Here is a 21,092-nt window from a genome sequence, read left to right as displayed (position 1 = left end):
GAAAGGCAACTTGACTGAACATCTAATGAAGGGGAATTACCAAGCATCGATACAGAGCTTGGATTATGAGTAAAAGGGAGAATGATGGTCCTACTAACATGACATTAAAATCTGCAGGATGGAAAATACTTGGGAAGGAAGGCAGGATACATAGTAACTTCGCAGAACATAATAACTATGAGGTTGCAGGAGAAGGACAAGGACAAGAGTTAGAGCACGAAGCAAAAGCACCTGCATCAAGGGAACTTTCTTTTACAATTACAACCTCTTCCCACATCATCAGTGGCCTCCCTCAGTCCTGGGTCCTTCTCTGTAGCATACAAGTGTGTCAAAATAATTTGAAAGCTACAGGAAGAAGGCCTGGGTAAAGCATTAAAAGGATTTGAGAGAAGAGTTTTCAGTAGAGCTATGAGGTTGGAGACTAGACTCTAAGAAGTTAGAGATAGAACTGGGATAATCCCCTTCCTCAAGTTGTTTTGAAGAGATAGTGAGTGGGGACATAGAGTTAGTGAGGAGAAAACCAATATAACTATGAGAGAGCCATAAGGGACAAAGTAACCCTCAAAAGGGGGACAGGAGGAGAAATAAAACACCAGTTCAGGGTTTCAGACTAGGAAAAAGTGGAAGCAAGTCTGTCCTTGAGATGACAAGGAAAGAGAAAAAAAATTAAGATAACATATTAAGAATTTTTAGGTAAAAACAGATAAAAGATTCTAGCATGGCCATCTCTATTTTCTTTGTAAAGAAGGAGGTGAGATTTAAAGAACTCAAACAACAGAGTAGGGCATAGCATTAAAGGACTCAATAAAGAATAAGAGACCCTGTGCAGACACTATGGAAAACACTGTGGAAGGTCCTCAAAAAACTAAAAATATAAATACCCTATGACCCAGTAATTCTACTTTCAGGAAATTACCCAAAGAAAACAAATTCCCTGATTCAAAAAGATAAATACACTCCTATGTTTACTGCTGCATTATTTACAATAGCCAAGATATGGAAACAACCAAAGTGTTCATCAATAGATGAATGGATAAAGAAGATGTGGTACATATATAAACTGAAATATTATTCAGCTATAAAAAAGAAAGAAGTCTAGCCATTTGCAAAAACATAGATGGGTTTAGAGAATAGTATGCTTACTGAAGTAAGCCAGGCAGAGAAAGACAAATATCATATGATTTCACTTATATGTGGAATCTAAAACAAAACAAAACAAACAAACAAAATGGCAATAGACTCATAAGACACAGAGGAGTAACTGATAGCTACCATGGGGGAGGGGGCTGCAGTGGGGGGTGAAATAGGTGAAGGAATAAAGAGGCACAAAATCTCAATCATAATATAAATTAGGCGCAGGGATTAAAGTACAGCATGGAAAATATAGCCAACGGTTCTGTAACATCTTTCTATGTTGACAAATAATAACTACACTAGCTGGGGAGAGCATTTATTAATGTCTATAACTGTCAAAACACTGTGTTGTGTACTTGAAACCAACATAATATTGTATACCAACTATACTTTGATAAAAAAAAAGTTAAAGGAGTAAGAGACCCTGATCAGTGGTTCCAGCATTTCCTCCCACCCCTTATTCAATGAAAGGCTTTTGTATATCATAAGGCTCTTACCACAAAAAAATTATGTGACCCTACTGAACAGGGTAATTCCTAACTCACTATTTTAAGTAAAGCAATATTACTAAATATTCATGTTCAATAGCATACAATATATTTTTATTAACTTAAGATTTTGAATAAATATTTTAAATGCATGCTTAAAATAAAATATTAATTCAATATCTAGAGAACCTAAATGCTTATCTACACTAATTAGTTTCATAAAAAAGGTAATGAAAGAACAGTTTTTCATTCAACAAACATCTAATTTTAAGGAAAAACAGAAATTGTCATTTGAAATAGTCTTTACCATTCAACTATTCAATTTTTTTTCTTGATTTAAAAATGGCCTGTGCCTTAGAGAAATTTTAGTTTCTCTATTCTTTATATGGCAGCCAACCTTCCAGTTCTTTCATTAGAAAATTTAAAAATAAAAAACAGTTTTCAGATAATACTTAAAGACTTGCTTGAAGGATTCTAATGGAAAGTAAACAAATATAAAATTAGCACAGTCTAAGAAGTAGGTCTCCATTTGATACAGTCACATATATCTTATTCTAGTATTAATATTCATATAAATTTTCTTTTCTCATTGCCTTTCCCAGACTCTACTGAATTCACTTTTACCTTTGAGAAGAAATCTAGTTTAAAGTTCTTTGTAAAATCATTGTATTTTAAAAAGCAGTCTAACATGGATAATTCAAGTAATAATCCTAAACTTCTCTGACACAGCCAAAAGATGTACTTCTGAACACTAGGGAAAATCATTTAATAAAGCTCAAGCTTTTTATTCACCAGATAAAGCAATGATTTAACTCTGACATAAACTATTGTAAGCTTTCACCATTAAACCTAGAACAACCAGGTTAAACAATTTTTATTACTGTACAAAAGCTCTAATGTAAAAAAATTGATCGAATTTTTATCACAGAGGGAATTCTGAATACAAATCATTAGGAAAAATAAAAACCTCCTGATTCCAGTGGGTTGAAATATACTTTCTCTAAAGGTACAGAGATACACAGCACTAGGGAAGCATGCGGGGCCCTGCATGTCAGAAAGCACTGGACTCCACTGCCTATTCTATTACTCATGAGCTAATCTTAACTTGGCCCATTCATTTAACTTTCCAAAGTCTCAGTTTATGCATCTGTTCCACAGTTTTAATAACAATTATGATGTTTATGTCTGAAGATGTTTCTGAAAAGCAAACTAGATAATCTCTATAAAATAATCTCAAATTACACACAGCTACATAATATAGATTAGTATCGAATCTCACACACACACACACCAACAGGTACATCCATGTCACTATGTGTCATTTGAGAGAAATGTATTACAAAAACTATAGTGAAGGCTTATAAATTAAAATCATTTCTTAAATGGTAAAAAAGCTTCTTAGAGATTAATTTTATTGGTTTAGTAAAAATTGTAACAGCAACATGCCATATGAACCTAGCAGATTAAATTCATATTGAACAACATAGACAAATTCCATGAGAGCCAAAAATGAGTCCAGCTATGTTAAAGTTGTGTCTTATCACTAATTTTTTGGTTTGATGAGATTAACCTGGAATTGAGCATTTTGACAGAATAATTTCTTAAGAGGTCCAAAATAATTACGTCTTTCATTGGCACAGTTCAGTGTTTCTCTCTGGACTTTATTAAAAGATTTTACTTTTAATCTTGCAAGTAAATTTAAAAAATTAAAATATACATATGTAAGTGTTTGTTTATATGTGTAAATTACAGAATCTGCTCTCCTAGCTATTTAATGCAAATCTTCAATGAAGTTCTGGAATTATTGCTAGTATGAATCTAACAATACAGAAACAATATTGCCGGATGTTTCTGTAATGAAGCATTTTACCTGCATGCTTTAACAATTATTTAAGCCTGTCAAATAATAAGTCAAACATTAGGAAAACACAGTGTTGGGTTTAACTTCAGTATGGTTTCTCTCACACATCCACACCCATGAACATTTAAGTACAGTTACAACAGTGGACTGAAATATTTGTTATGTCTGTGTTAGCAAGAGTGAGGTAAACAGAGCTCATAAAATAAAGTTCTATATACATGCAAAAACCAGTTTCACTACTTTGACTAACTTGACAGTCAATGTCAGGGTAAGGCAGCTGAAAGAACAATCAGGTTACCTGATTGACTTGAGCAAATAATATAACCTGTTTCCTCTCCCTGTCTACCCCAACATGCCACCTCAATCTGACCCAACCTATCAGTCAAACCCATCCTATATAAACTGGCTCGTACCTGTAGACATTAACTTAGGTACAATTACCGAGTGCCACCCTAAAAGAGAAGAGAGCTATCTTCATAAGAATTCAGCTCTCTGGTATATGTTATCCTTAACTTGTTCTTTCCTTAGAGATGGTTGCTAGAGTGTCTGCCCAATAGCACTGGAAAGGAATTAAATTTCTAATTTTTTGCCGGAATGCTATTTTGAGAGTTAAAATGTATCACAGTCAAGTTTTTTTTTTTCCAATAATTACCTTTTGAAAAATTTTGCTTAATCTCATTTATGACAGAAAAGTAATCTATTTGAAAGTGCTTTTCTTGACTGTCCTAAATGGAATACGAGACATAAGGCAAACTGACAGAGTTATAGGACTGTATCTTATATCTTAAAAAGGCATGTTAGTTGTTCTTTTAACTGAGGATTATGACCACCTTAAATATAATTTTTAATCAATGTTTCTTGATTACGTATTTTACTTGTATTTTGAGATAGTTAAAATACTTTATTAAGAAAGATTACCTTTGTGCACTACAAAAAAGAGATCCAGAACCTATGTTTTCTAATACTATGAAAAGAAACTTATAAGTCTAAATGCCTTTTAATAACACACAAATTTGCTTTTATAGTAAAATTTTTTTCATTGCATGGAAAGGTCAAGTATTGGTTGAATAAAATCACATTTACATTGGCATCACAAGTCAAGATTTTAAGAAAAATCAACTTGGCCATCACCACTTATTTTTAACTGAGCAATATTATCCTTGTCAATCAAGACAATATAAGAAGTCAAAATATCATGTGTGGGAGCAGAGTTGCTTCAGCTGATCCTTGCATTTGCTCCTCCTGTGGGCATTTAAATGTGGGTATCAGAATCTACAAGTGGCTCCAAACTGTGTCAAGTGTGGTAAAGAGCACAAAGCAGAAGAAAATAGGGGGAAGTGGTGAGGAAGTAGGGGTGGAGTGAGAAAAACTGTCAGCAAATGAAACCCAACACTGTATTCTCATGTGAAAGTTAAAATAAATACATGAAGTGGGCTTAAAGAAAAGAAGAAAGAAAATGCTCATCAGAACAATCCTCATAGAGTGATCTTGTTTTACTAGGATATTAATTTCTTGCTGTTTGTTTTTTAACAAAAACATTGTTATTCCAGTCAAAATAGCATTAATTGAAGTTGTTTGTTTGCTTAGTTCAAACATATCTCAATGTTTTGATAAAGATAACATTCCTAAAATATAAAAGGATTTATGTTATATTATTTTTTGCAAATATAGAGGGGTAGAACTGATATCTCTAAATTTTCACTTCAGTAATTTTTCCAGATGGTAAAGACTATAGTGATGTGTGATATCATATGCTTAACTGAGTCTCATTACACATTAGTCCATTCTAATTAAAATGTTTCTCCCAAAAATCTGGCCTTTACAAGAAAGAATGTCCTAAATTAAACATCATGAACATCTTCCTGTGAAGAAATTTGCATTGCTTGAAACAGTATACAGAAGCTATATTTCTTAGAGAAAATGAAGGATTGTTTAATGTTTATAGCTTTTTAAATACTAAGTTTACAAGTGTTAATTCAGTTTTAATGAAAGCTGTTTTTGCATACTATTAAGTGTATTTTAATGCACTGTTACACACAATCGCTTGACAGTTAATATGCTCATAATTGATTTAGCTACACCCAGTGTTCCCCTTTATATCACTTTAGTAAATCATTTTTTTTTAAATCAGGTTAATCAGAAATAACCTGCACAGAGATTTATTTTATTACAGAATTTATTTTAAAAGGTTACCTGGTAAATGCATGGCTGCAAGTATATTAAATAAATTGCACTTTGAAGAACAAAAGGAAAAAAAAAACAAAACAAGGCTTCACACAGCCTAAGCATATTGTTGAAGATGAGTTAGAGCAATAAAATCCAAAGCTCTCCGAAAGAATAAAAACGGGCTTTTTCATGATTACATATTGTGCAAAATTGACTGACATAGGCTCCATTAATGAAAGAAAAATAGGGAAACATACCCTTGAAAAAAATCCATTCTTTGTTTTCAATAGAATGAACTAATATGAGCCTAGAGGCCCAATTATTCTATATCTTCCATTAAAAATATAAAATGCCTACAATAAATATTGTTAATTTTGTAAGGGAAAGTCTTATATACATTTTGTGGGATGCCTACTGAAATATCTGGTAATGAAATTAAATGCTTTAATGTACTTCAGAGTAAAGAAAAGGAGAGAGATAAAAATTGTAGCAAAATAGTAGTTATGATAGAATCTAGGTCATAGTTATATGTCAGCTCATTATGATATTTTCTGTAATTATGTGTATGTTTGAAAATTTTTATAGTAGAAAAGCAAAATTAAAAGACCCTATGATAAATTAGGGTATTTATATTACATCTGTACCTAAATTTGAACCTTTTCTTATTGATAGAAACTTGACCAATCAAATGTTACTTACTAATCTTGTAGGCCATTATCAGGAATATTCCCTAGGGAGAAAAGATGTCTAATAATATAAAATGTATCCTATCTAGAACTCATGTAGTCAAGAATTTCAAGTGGATTCTCCTTTTTCTCAGGCTATGACCCTTTCTAATACTTTGGGAGAAAAATATCTGTAACTAGTAAATAAACTCATAAGGAGTTCAGTTTAAAAAAAAAATCTACCTCTCCAAATCAGTTAAAGAATAAAACAACTTTTATGAGAAGGCCTTAATTTAATTCAACATTACAGTAGGTACAATGATCATTAATATCCATATTGGTAGTTACTTAAGCATTATATTTGGACCTTGATTCCAAAATATTAAATATTGTTCTTTCTACTTTTAAGTGCATTTTCTTAGGCAATGAAGATTTCTTTGCAAAATGGGTAAATGAAGAACATCATTTTGTACAATTTTAAATTAGCCAAATATTTTTTCCCCTAGTCTTCTATAAAATACTGTATTTCACTTTTTTAGGCAGTCTTCCAGCTCTGGTATTCAAACCTCTGTGATTTGTAAAAAAACACACCCACTGTCTTTGGATTTGGAATATATAGTAAGTAAATTCAGAAATTTGGTTCAGGGCTCAAAATTGTTTTTACTTTCCTCTAGTGAAGGAACTGTATCCTCACATTGGCTGAAAACACATTAATAAACAGTATTAGAGAATATGGTTTACAAGTACTAGTCAAACAGATTGCTGCTACTTTAAGGTCATAGGTCAGAAGCACTCTAAGTACAACAGACCATCTTAAAACACAAAAATGGCACAGCTTCATTTATACAACTTTAGAAGGACATAACTTGTAAATCACCTCTAACAGCAAAACTATGCATTTACCTCTCTTAAAACATTTGAACAGCAGTGAGATGTCACATACGAATATGATATACATGACTGTCATAGGAAACCCAGTCATTCATGGAATAAAATAAAAAATTCCAACTTAACCAGATAGGATTAATATAATCACATTGAAGTAAGCAAACAAAACAAGAAGGAAGACAGAATGAGGGTTTTTTCCAGCTATGACCTTAATAACATATTTTACGGACTTCTAATATGATCCGCATATAAAAACAGTCTAATGCACAGTTTCCCAAAGTGATTTTTTTTTAATGTTCAACAGTTAAATATATTTGGGCAACTCATTTGAACCAATATAGCATAGATACTTTACTACAAGTTTCACAGAGAGTGTAATTTGCAAATATCAATCAGGGATCTACAAGAGAAGGCAGAGTAGGTAGCATTTGACTGTGTAACCCTTCTGACATAGGACAGAGAATGGGGTAGGCAGGTATGGACAGAGTATTCTGAAGGGTACGTCTTTGAGGAAAGTGAGTCTAAACCTCAAAGAAGCAAACTGATATCAAATATTCGTCATTGGAAAAAAAAGGTTAGTTCACATGTCTAGTTTAGTTGTTTCCTTCTCTTAGGAAAACAAGAACAAAGTCTCACTATCCATTAAGTATGAGTATTTTGTACCTAGAATGTGGAAATTAGTGTTTTTAAAAACTTGAGCCCTTTCCAATATGAAATATCAATGAAAGTAGAGGTATTCTGAAATTCTTTTCAAGGCTTATTTTTTTTTTAATTTAAAATTCATTCTTTACAGATGAACTATTAACAGCTCATAGAACCATCTTTATCAGTAATACAGTATAGCTATGAATAAAGTAGATTCACCTAAACCGTTCAACTTGTATAGTAGTAAAAGCTTTGGTGGTGAATAAAGCAAAGTGAAGTTTTCTGTACATTGTACATGATTCTGTATATTGTACGATGATCCTGGAAATCATTTTCCCAGGGTAGAAGGGGAAAAGGTCACACATACATTCTATTTGATTCTATTTTGACAGGGTGAAGTGGATTACCAAAACAACAGTTCATACATATTTAAAGAGGAAGGAAAGCACTCCTTGGGAGCTACAGCTTTAAGTGCTTTCTACACCAGATGTCTGCTTTTTAATGGGTCTTCTTATTTAGGAAATAAAAATGGAACTAGGAGAACACCACATTTTCCCATAGAACAAATGTGCATATCACGAGGAGCAAATGAACACATCACCAGGCTGTCTCATCATCAGCTTAGATAAAGGAAAAATGTTTAAGTTAGAAAGAAATGCTTTAAAAAAGTTTTATTTGTAAATGCATATATATGAAGTTTTCAAACATCAGTTACTTCCAATGACCTGAATAAATTTTGAGAATAAACCAACAGAAATCACCAGAAGGGAAAAACAGAATCTGCTTTGAAAACTAATTTACTCTTACTTGAAAGTTCTTACATTACTTTATATTGAAAAATGTTACAATTTAAAAAAATCTTTCTAGAAAAATCTTAATCTCTTTATTACTCGGTGATTACTGTGATTTTAAGAAGAATGCAGTGATTTTAAGATGAAGGCAAGGTCAGTCAAGGGAAAGAGAGGACGATACAGGCAGGCAGACAGACTGGGAGGTAGATCTGAGAGATGCAAAAATGATCAGATGGGGTCTGAATGCAGGTGTTAGGCTCAGCTTCATTCCTGTGCACTGGGTCTGTGACACAACCTGCTAGCTTTATTACAAGAGCCCTTTTTGCTTTAACTAGCTAAGTATTCTGCTATATTTATCAAAAGACTACCAAGTAATACAATGTAACCCTATAAAACCCACTTTGAAAGATTAAACACCTTCTAACTACCTAACTACCATGAAATGGTCGGAGTGATGGGATTTCAGTTTATGGAGTCATACAGTGCTGAACAGCAGAGCACTGGTGAACTTGTTCAGCACTGGCAGCAGGAACCAAGTCCAGGAAGGTGAACCAGAGAGAGGTATGAGCTACTAGAGCCATAGGAAGACAAAACTGTGTGTCAGTCATATTTGTGTCTGGAGTGTTCATGTAATTGATGTTTCCCTTGCCAAAAATGCCTAGGTCACATAAAACTCCACCAAGTTATTAAGGAAAACTTTATCGTCACACACATAAAGGTCACTAAAAAGTATACTTAATGTTACTTACTACCTTTGACTCTATCAGTTGGATTATATTTTCTATCAATCTACTTCATCTATTTATTATAATAGAAAAATGTGTGATTTCTCCTATTATACAACACATACTTAGGATGCAAGGTAAGCAATAATTAATCATTTTTGAAAAGATGAATGGGTAGCTGTGTTGTATAAGACTGAATGTTCATTAATGTCTAAATGATAAAAGAGATACTAATCTCTCTTCATTAGTCAGGTGAAGTTAGTTACATGTACTATGAAAGTGTATTCAGAACTTACATGATTTTAAGTATATACAAATAGAAGATTCCATGGTTCAACTAGAACATTAGGGACAATGTCCATTTAATCATCTTGACAGATTCATGCCTTTATTTTTTTAAGTAATCATTTATAATTTCTATAAAGAATCTAATTTAACTGCACTAAAATAGAGACAATAACATTCTAATATTTTAGATTAATGGGAAATTACAAATATAAATAAATTCTTTTGAATATATTTAAAGCATTGAATTAAAATGAAAAATTTGAGCTAAATGAAGTGAAATCAGGAAAGGTTTTTAGTATTTATAAGCACTTTTTGAATGCTACATCTAATTTACATCTGTAATTTAATGAGGGCAAGTACTACTATTTAAACGTTCTATAAATCAGCAAACTGATGCTCAAAGAAGTTAAATGACTTCCTCAAGGTCCAAGGTCTAATCATAGGACAACAATTCAAATCATTAGTTTCTTACCCAAATCTATTACCCCCAAAGAAAAGTCCCCAATGTGACATATATACTTAGGTAATCAATATGGTTCTCTCAAAATTTTACTTATTTGGTTAAGTCATGTAACCAAATTGAATGAGGTAAAAAAGCTGCAAGATAAATAAATGAACAGAAGTAATAATGGGCACTGTATCCAAAAAGAAGTTGATAAACACAATGGTAAAAATATTGAAAATGACAACTTCATTCCTCCATGACATTTAATCAAACATTTGCAGATTTTTTTTAAATTTAAAATTTATAAAAGGATACTTCCAATGTGTTGGATACTGTATGGGATTCAAGGTATAGAGTATTACATAAAAGGTTACAGTTCTTAGTGTCGTAGAGCTTATAATCTAGAGTAAAGATCAGATATTAATCAATGGCAAATGTATCACTACAAATTGCAGGAGAATTATAAAAGAAAAGAATAGGGTGATTTGATGACTGGGAGATTCTATAAGGAAGAATTTCAGTTGGACTTTGAAAGACAAGTAAGAATTAGACAAGTAAAGACTGAGATGTAGAGAATTCCAGGCAGAAGGAGAAGTGTATAGTACTTTAGTGTGAGAAGGAGCTTGGCATGTGAGAAAAACAGAGTAGGGGGAAGGATGGCGAGGTGTGGACTAGATCATGAAGTGCCTTGTTTGAAGAACTTGCTTTTTAATGCTGAGTTCCATGGAAACCAAAGTGGGCAATGGGATTTAATATGTTCATACATGATGATAGGATTTTACAAATCATCGACTCAGATCTATTCAATGCTTTATAAATCTGGCTCCAAATTTTCTTGGAATCTGGGAAGTATATATATATATTATGACAAAATGTCTTTCTTGAGATTCAAAACCATCTTTGGCATGGATAATCAGGAGCTGACAATGTATTCAAAATGTACAAAAGATAACTAATTTCAAAATAATGAGATATTAAGTCATTTAAATGGGAAACTACTCCAGCCTGTAATATCAGTTTACTTTTTTTGTGTTCTATTGTCCTTATTTATGAAATAAGGGTTAAGCTTAGGCCCTAGGTTTCCAAAATGAATCCAAAAGCTGTGAAATTTAGTCAATTAGTAAAAGAAAATTCATGTAGATTGCTAGCTTATGTGAGTCTAATACCCAAAGTGCTACTTTCTACAATTTTTATGTAACTGATTCCTTTCAGTTGTCATGCTAATAAGCTTGGATCAATTAATAGCTGTAATTGAAGCTGAACATAATTAACCACTTAATTTGAACTCTTCAGGTATAATTCCATTAAAGTCACATCATGAAAATGGAGCAAAATAAAGAATTATTTACAAAAAATGACCAGGAATGATAAAGCTTCATTATGCAATGATCCATGGCTTAATCAGGTACAGTTTCCCTCAGTAAGATGATCTCTTACACTTTGAAGCTTTGACATCAGTTACATAGTGTCTCAAAACGGATCTTTAGATTTTCAGGCTAAAAATAAAAAGTGCCTTCTTACCACTGGTATCCCCCACACCATCTTAAACACCTGACTTGGGGGACTTTTTAAAAATAATATAAAGAAATAGAAATCTTGAAGAAAAACATCAGTCCAAATAAAACAAAACACAAAATAATCTTTCATCATTCCATCACTTTAGAGATTGAACTAACAAGTCAATATTGGAGTATTTTGCATTAGATGCTTTTTTTTCCCTTGCACATGTGAGATTTTTATTTTAGTCTTTTGTTTGTTTACAAACATAAGAAAATGCCGTTTGGTAACTTGCTTCTTTTAATAAATAACATATAGTGAATATTTTTTCTATGTTAATAAACTATAGATAGTTCTAGAACAGAATTTTTAATCTCTGCAGAGTTTAATATTGTATTGATATGCCAAAATTCTTTTAACCATCTTGCTTATGGATATCTGTGATATTTTCAATTAATTCCTATGACAAAATATGCTGTGAAGAAAACCCTTTTACAGAAATCTCTGGAACACAATTTAAGAATAATTCTAGAAGAAAATTGCTAGGCTAAAGCATGTACAAGCTTTTTTTTTTTAATCATATTTTTTATTAAGGTATCATTGATATACAATCTTATAAAGGTTTCACATGAGCAACATTGTGGTTATTACATTCACCCATATTATCAAGCCCTCCCCCGCACACACACACCACATTGCAGTCACTGTCCATCAGCATAGTAAGATTCTATACAGTCATTACTTGTCTTCTCTGTGCTATACTGCCTTCCCCATGACCGCCCTACATTATGTGTACTAATCATAAAGCATGTGCAAGTTTTAAGGCCATTTTCAAAATTGAAAGACTAAAGGTGTTTTGAGAAATTTATAAAAATATCTGCACAGGATGTTGCTAATCTATAGGAGCATGACCTTACTTCCAAAGCAGAAAATCCTGAGAGCCTGAATACCAAATCAATAAAAATAGCCTAATTTATATCAGAAAGACTTTTGGATACAGGGCTTAGAGAAACATAAAATTTTGAGTTTTTTTTTTCTTTAAAAAGGAGGTTATTTTAGGAGTCATATATTTCAACTATATTAAAACGTAACTACACATCAGAATCACATAGGTTGCTTTGTAAGAATACCTGTCTCTGAGCCCCAATCTAGACATAATCAATAATGATTTCTGACTGTGGAATCTGGGAATTAGTGGTATTTAAAAGTTTCCTAAATGACTCAAATGTGGCCCTCTTGACATTTGTCCTTGGACCAGCATTTTGGATCTAACTTCCTGCTCTAATCCTTTCATTTTGTAGACTACACACACATTATGTTGTTTGCTCAACTCTTTAGTTAAATAGGCAGATAGAGACTTCTAAATCTCAAACAAGTGTTCTTTTCACTATTTTAATTTGCATCAGTTGTTGTCAGTATGGCATACCCATGTAGTAATCAGCCCCCTGGTTTTACCATTAAATGACTGATCAGGAAAGAAATGGATTATTTAATGATATTCACTGCACGATCTCACAAGGCAGAGTGCATGCCTTATGAATCCTGTTCATTGGCATTTTGATCTTATTGCTTTTTTTAACCTTGAATGTACTGAAAATTAGATGAAATTGCCAAAGTAAAACACTCTTATGCAATCATGCCTTCAGTTAAGATGTCTTTATGTGCTATCAATCCACTAAAATATGAACATTGTGGTAATCAGCACAGATAATATTTTTTTAGATTGTCCAAGGCAAATAAATATTTAGTTATTTTTTTCTATAAACTGTCTGGTCTTAGATTTATAGATTAGGAAACAAAAATGTTGAATTCTAGTTCCTTCATTACTGTTCACATTTTCTATATAAAAACCAACATTATCAAATTCTTTCTGGAATAAAATCATTAATAAATAATAGATTTACTTATGAAATAAATAAGTAAAAATCTTTATGAAAATCCTTATTAACTTTACAAGACTATGCTTGCATTTCAAAGAATCAGATGTGAAATCTTTCTTAGAATCTTTAAAAACTTCATTAAATAATGGAGCATTGTTTATAATACCCATAATAGTATCTCAAAAATATGTATTATAATACCAGTCTGTTATTTAAAGCAGCCCAGTGGCTTCTTTTCCTATTTAAAATGAATTCCAAGTGTCTAATTGTAGCTTACACAGCCCAATGCCATCTGAACATGTCTTTCTCTCTGAACTTTTCTGCTATTTTTCTCCTCACTTATTATGACTGGTCATGTTGGCCTTCTTTCTCTTCTTCAAGTCGGCCAAGCTCTTCCACACATTTAGGTCCTGAAGCTAGTATCATCTTCCAGAGTACCATGTTTTTTCTCTAGAGATCTGCCCAGTTCTCTCAAGCAAATACCTCTGCCTCAGAAAGACCTTCCCTGACAGCCATGTTTGAAAGGCCACCAATGAACATCTATTGCAGCAGATTTTAATCCTCCACAATGGTTGTGATTATATCATGTGTTTTTCTTATTTGCTTGTTTGTATACTTCCTTGCTTATCTGTTTCTTTTATTTATTTAGGCCCCAGAATAGAATCTCCATGAGAGTAGGGGCTATGTCTTCTTTGCACTAGGTCTTCCATAAATAGGTATTGGGAAGAATGAATGAATGAATTTGTATAAGAATAGAGACTGTGCAAAGTATTATAGCCAACATTTCATTTTTTAATATTTTTTCATCATATGAAAAAAAATTATCATTTTTAATTTGTGATAGTGCAGTTCAATATATCTCTATATTACATGAGATATGAAAAGTGGTTTTCTTAACCAAAACTAAATTTTAGATTACGTATATAACTCAGCAAGTTGAAGTGTCATAAGTGATACTGCCATAAAATTATCCATTTTCAAGCAAATATGAGACTGATTTCTCACTCATGGCTGTATAATAGAGTGTTTTGCCTGTTAATGTTAACTTTATCCAGCCTATTAGGTTCTCAGGAGCTAAGTTTTAACAGGTCAGAAGTAAATGAAAACATATTGACAATTCTATCACTGTTATCCACCATCAACATGATGTCCGTCATGCCAGCTGTGAAAGTGTATTTATTGGTTTCAATTCAATTTCCATGTCCTTTAAAACAAAAGAAAATACGCATTTATGATAAGGGCAACTGCTACAATGTTGGCTTAATCATATCAAAACAAAATTCTCCCCAAATATATTACATTTCTTCCAAAGCAAAATGTAGTTTTATAGACTAAGATAGTAATATAGTCACAACTTCTGAATTCTTAGGGAGTGTTGAGCTACAGGTGAGATACTTTGAGAGATATAAGAGTGGACAAGGTCATGCGATGAATACACATACTGATCAGTATGTTCACACCAGGAGGACCTTCGCCAAATCATTCAGAATCGCAGAAGGGACTAGGAATTAAACTCAGCACTACCTAGTTCTAATGCACACATTTCACTCTTTACAGGACACAGCTCATGATAGATTCTTTTTCTAAGCCCACTGCTGCCCTCAGACATACATGGACAATTCCCACAATGGGGGAGAACCATCATAAGCTTCTGTTGTGTATGATTTGTGATAGTGAGAAGTTGTGTATGAAATCAATTCTCAGGAGTAAGAAGACATTTTCGGTACTCACATTTTTTGAAAAGCAGCAAGGATCTTAAAATGTCAGCTACATGTAAGGCATATCATTAATAGACTTCTCTCACAGTATTTAGAGGTTTCAACACAGAGTCAATGAATCTGCAATTGCCTCGAATTAACTAAGGATACTCTTAAAATTGCTACTCACTAAAAGCCTACCACTGTCTTTTTGTGACTAATTTAATATAAAATTTGGTTAAAATCAATTCTTAATATGAATAGTGTGACTGCCAGAATGGATTTGTACATTATGTAAAGTTGATATTTTAGAATGATGCTTACTTACTATATAGACATAAAAATAAATCTCCCATTAAATCCTCTCATACCCCAAACTCCTTCTAAATCTTAGATTTCTGATGGGAGAAATGGGACTTAATGAGAAAATCACACACAGATAGTGATATTCTTTATACTCTCTATAAGTATAGTTTGTGTTATCAAATAAATCAGTTAAATTTATATAATACCCATATTTAAATAATTTAAGTAAATTATTTAAAACTACATTTTCTGTTTTTAATTTAATAGATATAAAATGTCTATTACATAGAGGCTAGAGTACTTCAAATCAGCAGCCCGCTGATGAAAGGAGAAAAAGTAAACAAGAACCCAACCAAGTACTATGTTTTATGTGGGACCAGTCTTTCAATAGTGTACAGTCATGTCACAATTCACAAATATTGCAATGTACTTAGAATGGAAGAAAATATTTTAAATACTAAATGTACACTAGAAATATTTTCTTGCAAGAGAATATTGCTACAGTAATAATTTTCAGGCAATAAAAGAGTCACCACTAGAATTATCTTAGTCCAAAAGGGAAAGGATATAAAAAATTTGTTAAACCTATGTCCTCATCATCATGGGTTGAATTGTGTCCCCCAAAAAGATGTGTTGAAGTGCTAAACCCGGCACCCACAAATGTGACGTTACATGGAATAGGGTCTTTGCATATGTAATCAAGTTAAGATGACAGCTTACTGGAGTAGGATGGGCCTTTAATGCAACACAACTGGCATCTTTTAAGAGGAGAGACACACAGGAAGGATGGCACCATGTGGAGTCACAAAGAGAGAAGAGAGACATGTAAAGAAAAAGGCAAGAGGTTAGAGTTATGTAGCCAGAAACCAGCAGCAATTACCAAAGCTACCAGATGCTGGAAGAAATAAGGAATCATCTCCTAGAAAACTCTGAGAAAACATGATCAATAATTTCAAACTTCTAGTTTCTAGAACTATAGGAGGTGAAGAGAATAAATTTCTGTTGCTTTAAGCCGCCCAGTTTATAGGAATTTGTTACAATAGCACAAAGATTCTACTCTTGTTCCCAACAACCCAGATTAAAAAATAATTTTTCTATATAATTTATTTTAATAGTTTCCTCCTCATCAAAGTGAGGTTATTATCCCTTAAAACCCATTTTTGAAATAAGATCAGTAGCAATTTTTTCCTTTTACACTAAAAAGGTATAATGATTCTTTTAGTGGCACAACATATTAAGCTAGTTTAAGACTACATGAGACTGAACTATTGGTGTGAATCTCTTACACACTGCTGCCTCCTACCTGAGATTTGATTAATTAGATGGGCCAGCATTACACATTTTCTTAAGAAAGAAAAATATAGATAATTTGTCATGGAGCATATTTTGGTGTTTGTGTTTACACATTTACAGGGAGAAAATGTAAAATTATAAAAAGTACCATCAGGTTGACCACTGGATAGTTGATTAGACTTCAAAAAAAAGAAAAAAAGAAGACAGTCAGATATTCTGGAAAAAATATGAATTTTTTCTTTTTTTGTTAGAATTAAAGGTAAGTCTAGCAATCTATAAAGTTTCAAAATATACACTTGAACATACAGATATTTTTTAAATTATAAATTCCATAACAGAAAGCATAGCACATAAAGGTATAAGCTATCATCATAAGAACTTTCTAAAAATTATTTCATGTATTTGTTGGGGAAAAAAACTGCTCCTTAATTCTAAGTTATCATGTAGTTTACCACCAAAAATCATATACATAAGGTAAAAGAGTCCTAAAGTTTGGATAAAGTAATGAACTATTATGCTAACAAAAAGTGATATATTTAAAGTGTATCCAATGAATGCAATGTTAACATTAGTGTGGCTGTAGGAAAATGCTTTCCAGTATTATTTATTGGATATGAAGCAAGTGCAGAGGTAAGAGTACAGAGTAACTAATGGGTAGCCATCAAGTAACTACTAGTGATTAGTTGGTTGCTGGTCCTACATCTCTAGCTGCTCCATTGGGATCCTGAAAAATTAAACTGGGCTTGGCTCAAAATAGACCCCCAATATATTTAAAATAATATAGGAAGTGAATTAACCTTTTTTACTCTTTACTGCAAAGCAGAGTCACCTTCTATTTGCATTTTTTGGGTGAGATTAAGTCTAGGCCAAATTGTGGGTCATATTTTGTCCTAAGAGAGGCAGTAGCTGAAAGAGACTTTACTCTTATGGAAGCTGCTTTTTGGATGCAGAGACAGGCTTGCATTGCAGTTAAGAGCACAGGCCTTGAAGCCTTGCTCCTCAACCTCGCTGTGTAGCATTGAAGACATCACTAATTAATTTGTCCTTTAGTTATTCATTTAAAAAATAGGGATGATTATAGTTCCTATCTCACAGAGTTGCAGTAAAGACTGAATGAAAAAATACAAATACAATTTGTAATTCCAGCAGTGCCAGCTTTAGTTCCCACTCTCAACACTACCATCGCCAAAGTATCTTGAAGAGAAGCCCCAAAGCCTCTTTCAATAAAAACATGGAGTAGTAAGAGAGGAAAAAATTAAATATATATAAATGATAAATTGGCACTTGGATTCTTGAAAAAGAGACAAGTATGATTCAGTAACTTTCACACAGAAAGTACATTCAAACACTTCAAAACACTATATTATTTTAAATTTCAGCACCATCATTGGCTTCTGATATCCTAGTTACACATCAATTTTACTTACTAGTCTAATTCTCAAGGAAATGTGAAACTGATTTCTTGTTATAAGTGTTCTAGGGAAAAATAGATTAACTTAAAATTATTTGAAGGCTCTCAAAATGCCATAAACAGTTTGTACCCCATGCCCAAGAATTGAGTGTGATCAATCTTTCCAATAATATATGCACTAAGAATTACTTAATCCTGTTAAAACAATCAGAAAAGTGGGTTAGGTGACCTTCTAGCTAAAAGTATGCTACAAATTGCATAAGCCCTTTACACAGCTGAGAGATCGCCTTTACGGGCACTGCTCTGTCTTTCAGCATATTTGGAACAGGAAAAAACATATTCCTTGCAGTATTTGATTCTTTAGTGAGCGTAGGGTGCCACATAATTCTCAGCAATGCCAAGAAATGGAGGTAAGTCTTCACCCAATCCCAAAAGACTGTACAGCATGACTGGGTACTTACACCTCTCTGCAGTCAGTCCAGCTGCATTTCTATGACTGGCTGAGATTGTATTTTTCTACATGCTAAGACGCACTATGGTTGAAAGTGTTGGGGAAGCTCCGAATGCAAGCTCTGTTAAAAACAATGCTTGCTAAGTATCTCCTGTTCTAAGGCCTTTCTGTTCAATTATCATATGATTCTGAGGTGAGTAATTTGATTTTATGAGGTGCTACATTCACCCAATGAGACACTTATTAGGCACTAAAATAAATATTTGATGAAGGAATGAAAGATAAAAATATAAGAAAGAAGGAAGGAAGAAAGGAAAGAGAACAATATAAACAGAAAGGGAGAGAGAAGGATTGTAGAAGGTATATGGTGGGGTAGGCAGAAGAGTGAAAGGAAGGAAGGAAGGGAGTAAGGCAGAAAGTCATATAGTAAATTGAGGGCTTTCTTATGTAGTTATTCTATTACTTATGTTGAGGAAAATAAAATTACCTATCTAAGAATGATTTTTAAAGCAATAATGGAGTTAGAAGAATAGGAATAATTATATTTCAAAATAAGCCCCACCCAGGTCACTTCCCCACATGTTTATCATAAGAATGATAGGATATGCTTATATTAAAATAGTAGTAGTTGTTACTGTGCCATACCTCCTAAAGTAACACTAACTGGTTTTATTTCAAATGGGATTTCTCTATTACTCTAGAAGACAGACATGTAATCAGATGGAGCAAATTAGAATAAAGTATCACTAGGTAGAAGTATTCTACACTGAAGAAAATGTATCTGTAGCGGTTTGAAACATATGGTCAAAAGTCAGAGAAAAAGACCAGACACCAGCAATTTCACAGTTGACTAGCTTCTCTCTGATCTTTGATATTATTCTTGACTCTTTCTTTGACTTCTCAGTATGTGCATACCTATTTAGGCATGCCAAAATTAAAATAACTACTTTAATCAAAATGTGGATTAAGTGAGAATCACCCACACCCTCCAATTAGCTCCAAATAGCTTGTACATGCAATTTGTTTAAATCCTACCCGTTTGTAAGTAATTTAGACAGACATATTTTAAGTGAATAAAACCCATTAGGCCATCCATAATTCGTACTTGAAGATCAAGGTAAAATCTTAAAATAAGCAATACTTAGGAAATGGCCTGTTGGCAGTTATACAACATTGTATCTTAATGTAAATTTTAGAATACAGGTCATCTTTGTTTTTGTTTTTCATAGAAATAATACTGGTGATTTCAAAACCAAGATCCATCTAATATAAGATATTTATTACATTTTATTATTTATTATAAAAATAGAAGTATAACAGAAATCTTCAATGAAAAGCTAGAAGAAATTATTTCTCTTCTTAGTACCCTACCCCTATTTTATGAGTTCATGATTACTTGGTTACTTTCAGTGCCTCCCTGCATCTCTGTGACTTCGTTGGCTTTTTTTTTTCTTTTCTTTTCACAGCCTTTAAGTATTTGCTGTGGTATGTACCTGTGTTGTACTTTTATTACTTTCAGAAATAGAAAGCACTTCCCATAATCCAAAAATTTTTCCCTCAAAGTCTCCTGGATGCTTTTCAAAAGCAGAGGTTCCTGGTCTCTGCCCCTCACTAAATCACAATCTCTGGGGGTTGTTTCATGAACCTACATTTTAAGCAAATTCCTCAGCCATTCTTACATTCTAAAATCTGGGTGTTTCTACTTTAAATGTACCAGTCCAGTTATGGGCACAGTCACACATATGGATGAGGGGGCAGAAGGGGCCCCCCCAAAAAATTTAGGTGACAAATACAGATGTTCATCAGAATATCATGTGCAAAATCAACCGAAACATGGCAAGACATGCAGAAGTAAATACTCTGCTCAGATACCATATACAGGTGAAACAAAGCAAGCCAAACCACCTTCATGTAGACTTTAAAGATGGAAAAGTTAGGGTTATAACATCAGCTGTAAAAAAAAATTCATTTCCCAAATACTTTTATCCTGTTCCTTGGTCTATTCGAAGTACAGAGGTCTTGTATTAGCTCAGTTTCAGATGCACAAAGAGCAACACAATAAATGGAACCCAAAAAGTAAAAAGACATACATAGTTATTTTCATAATATGTTCAAATTCCAAATTAATTACAGATCATTGCAATAGAGTTTGCTAATTTTTGGAAGCATTTTCCCCTTACGTTATTCCATAATGTTTATAAAATTCTTAATGATTAAATAGTGGGGTACTGCCTCACCCAAAAAGGAAGAGAATGTGAAGCTGTAGAAAGAGCACAGAATCCAGAAAGATCTGGGCTAAATTCCAGGTTGTTCTGTTTTATGAGAGATATGACCAAATATGAACAAATTATTTAAAGTCTCTGCAGCTTTGGTTTACTACAATTTGCATAATGAGGATAGTACTATCTTACCTACCTACGTCAAGGTTATTACAAAAATAATTCTGTAAGTGATATAGCAC

General features: G+C 32.8%; 1 protein-coding gene across 6 annotated transcripts in view; it reads right to left on the bottom strand.

The window, feature by feature from the left end:
• Positions 1–21,092, bottom strand: part of ROBO2 (roundabout guidance receptor 2) — a 662,153-nt gene that overhangs the window by 435,960 nt on the left and 205,101 nt on the right. The window lies entirely within an intron of this gene.

The sequence above is a fragment of the Manis pentadactyla genome, chromosome 1 (genome assembly GCF_030020395.1).
Source record: "Manis pentadactyla isolate mManPen7 chromosome 1, mManPen7.hap1, whole genome shotgun sequence".
NCBI lineage: Eukaryota > Metazoa > Chordata > Mammalia > Pholidota > Manidae > Manis > Manis pentadactyla.
This window is presented reverse-complemented; position numbering and strand designations above follow the sequence as displayed.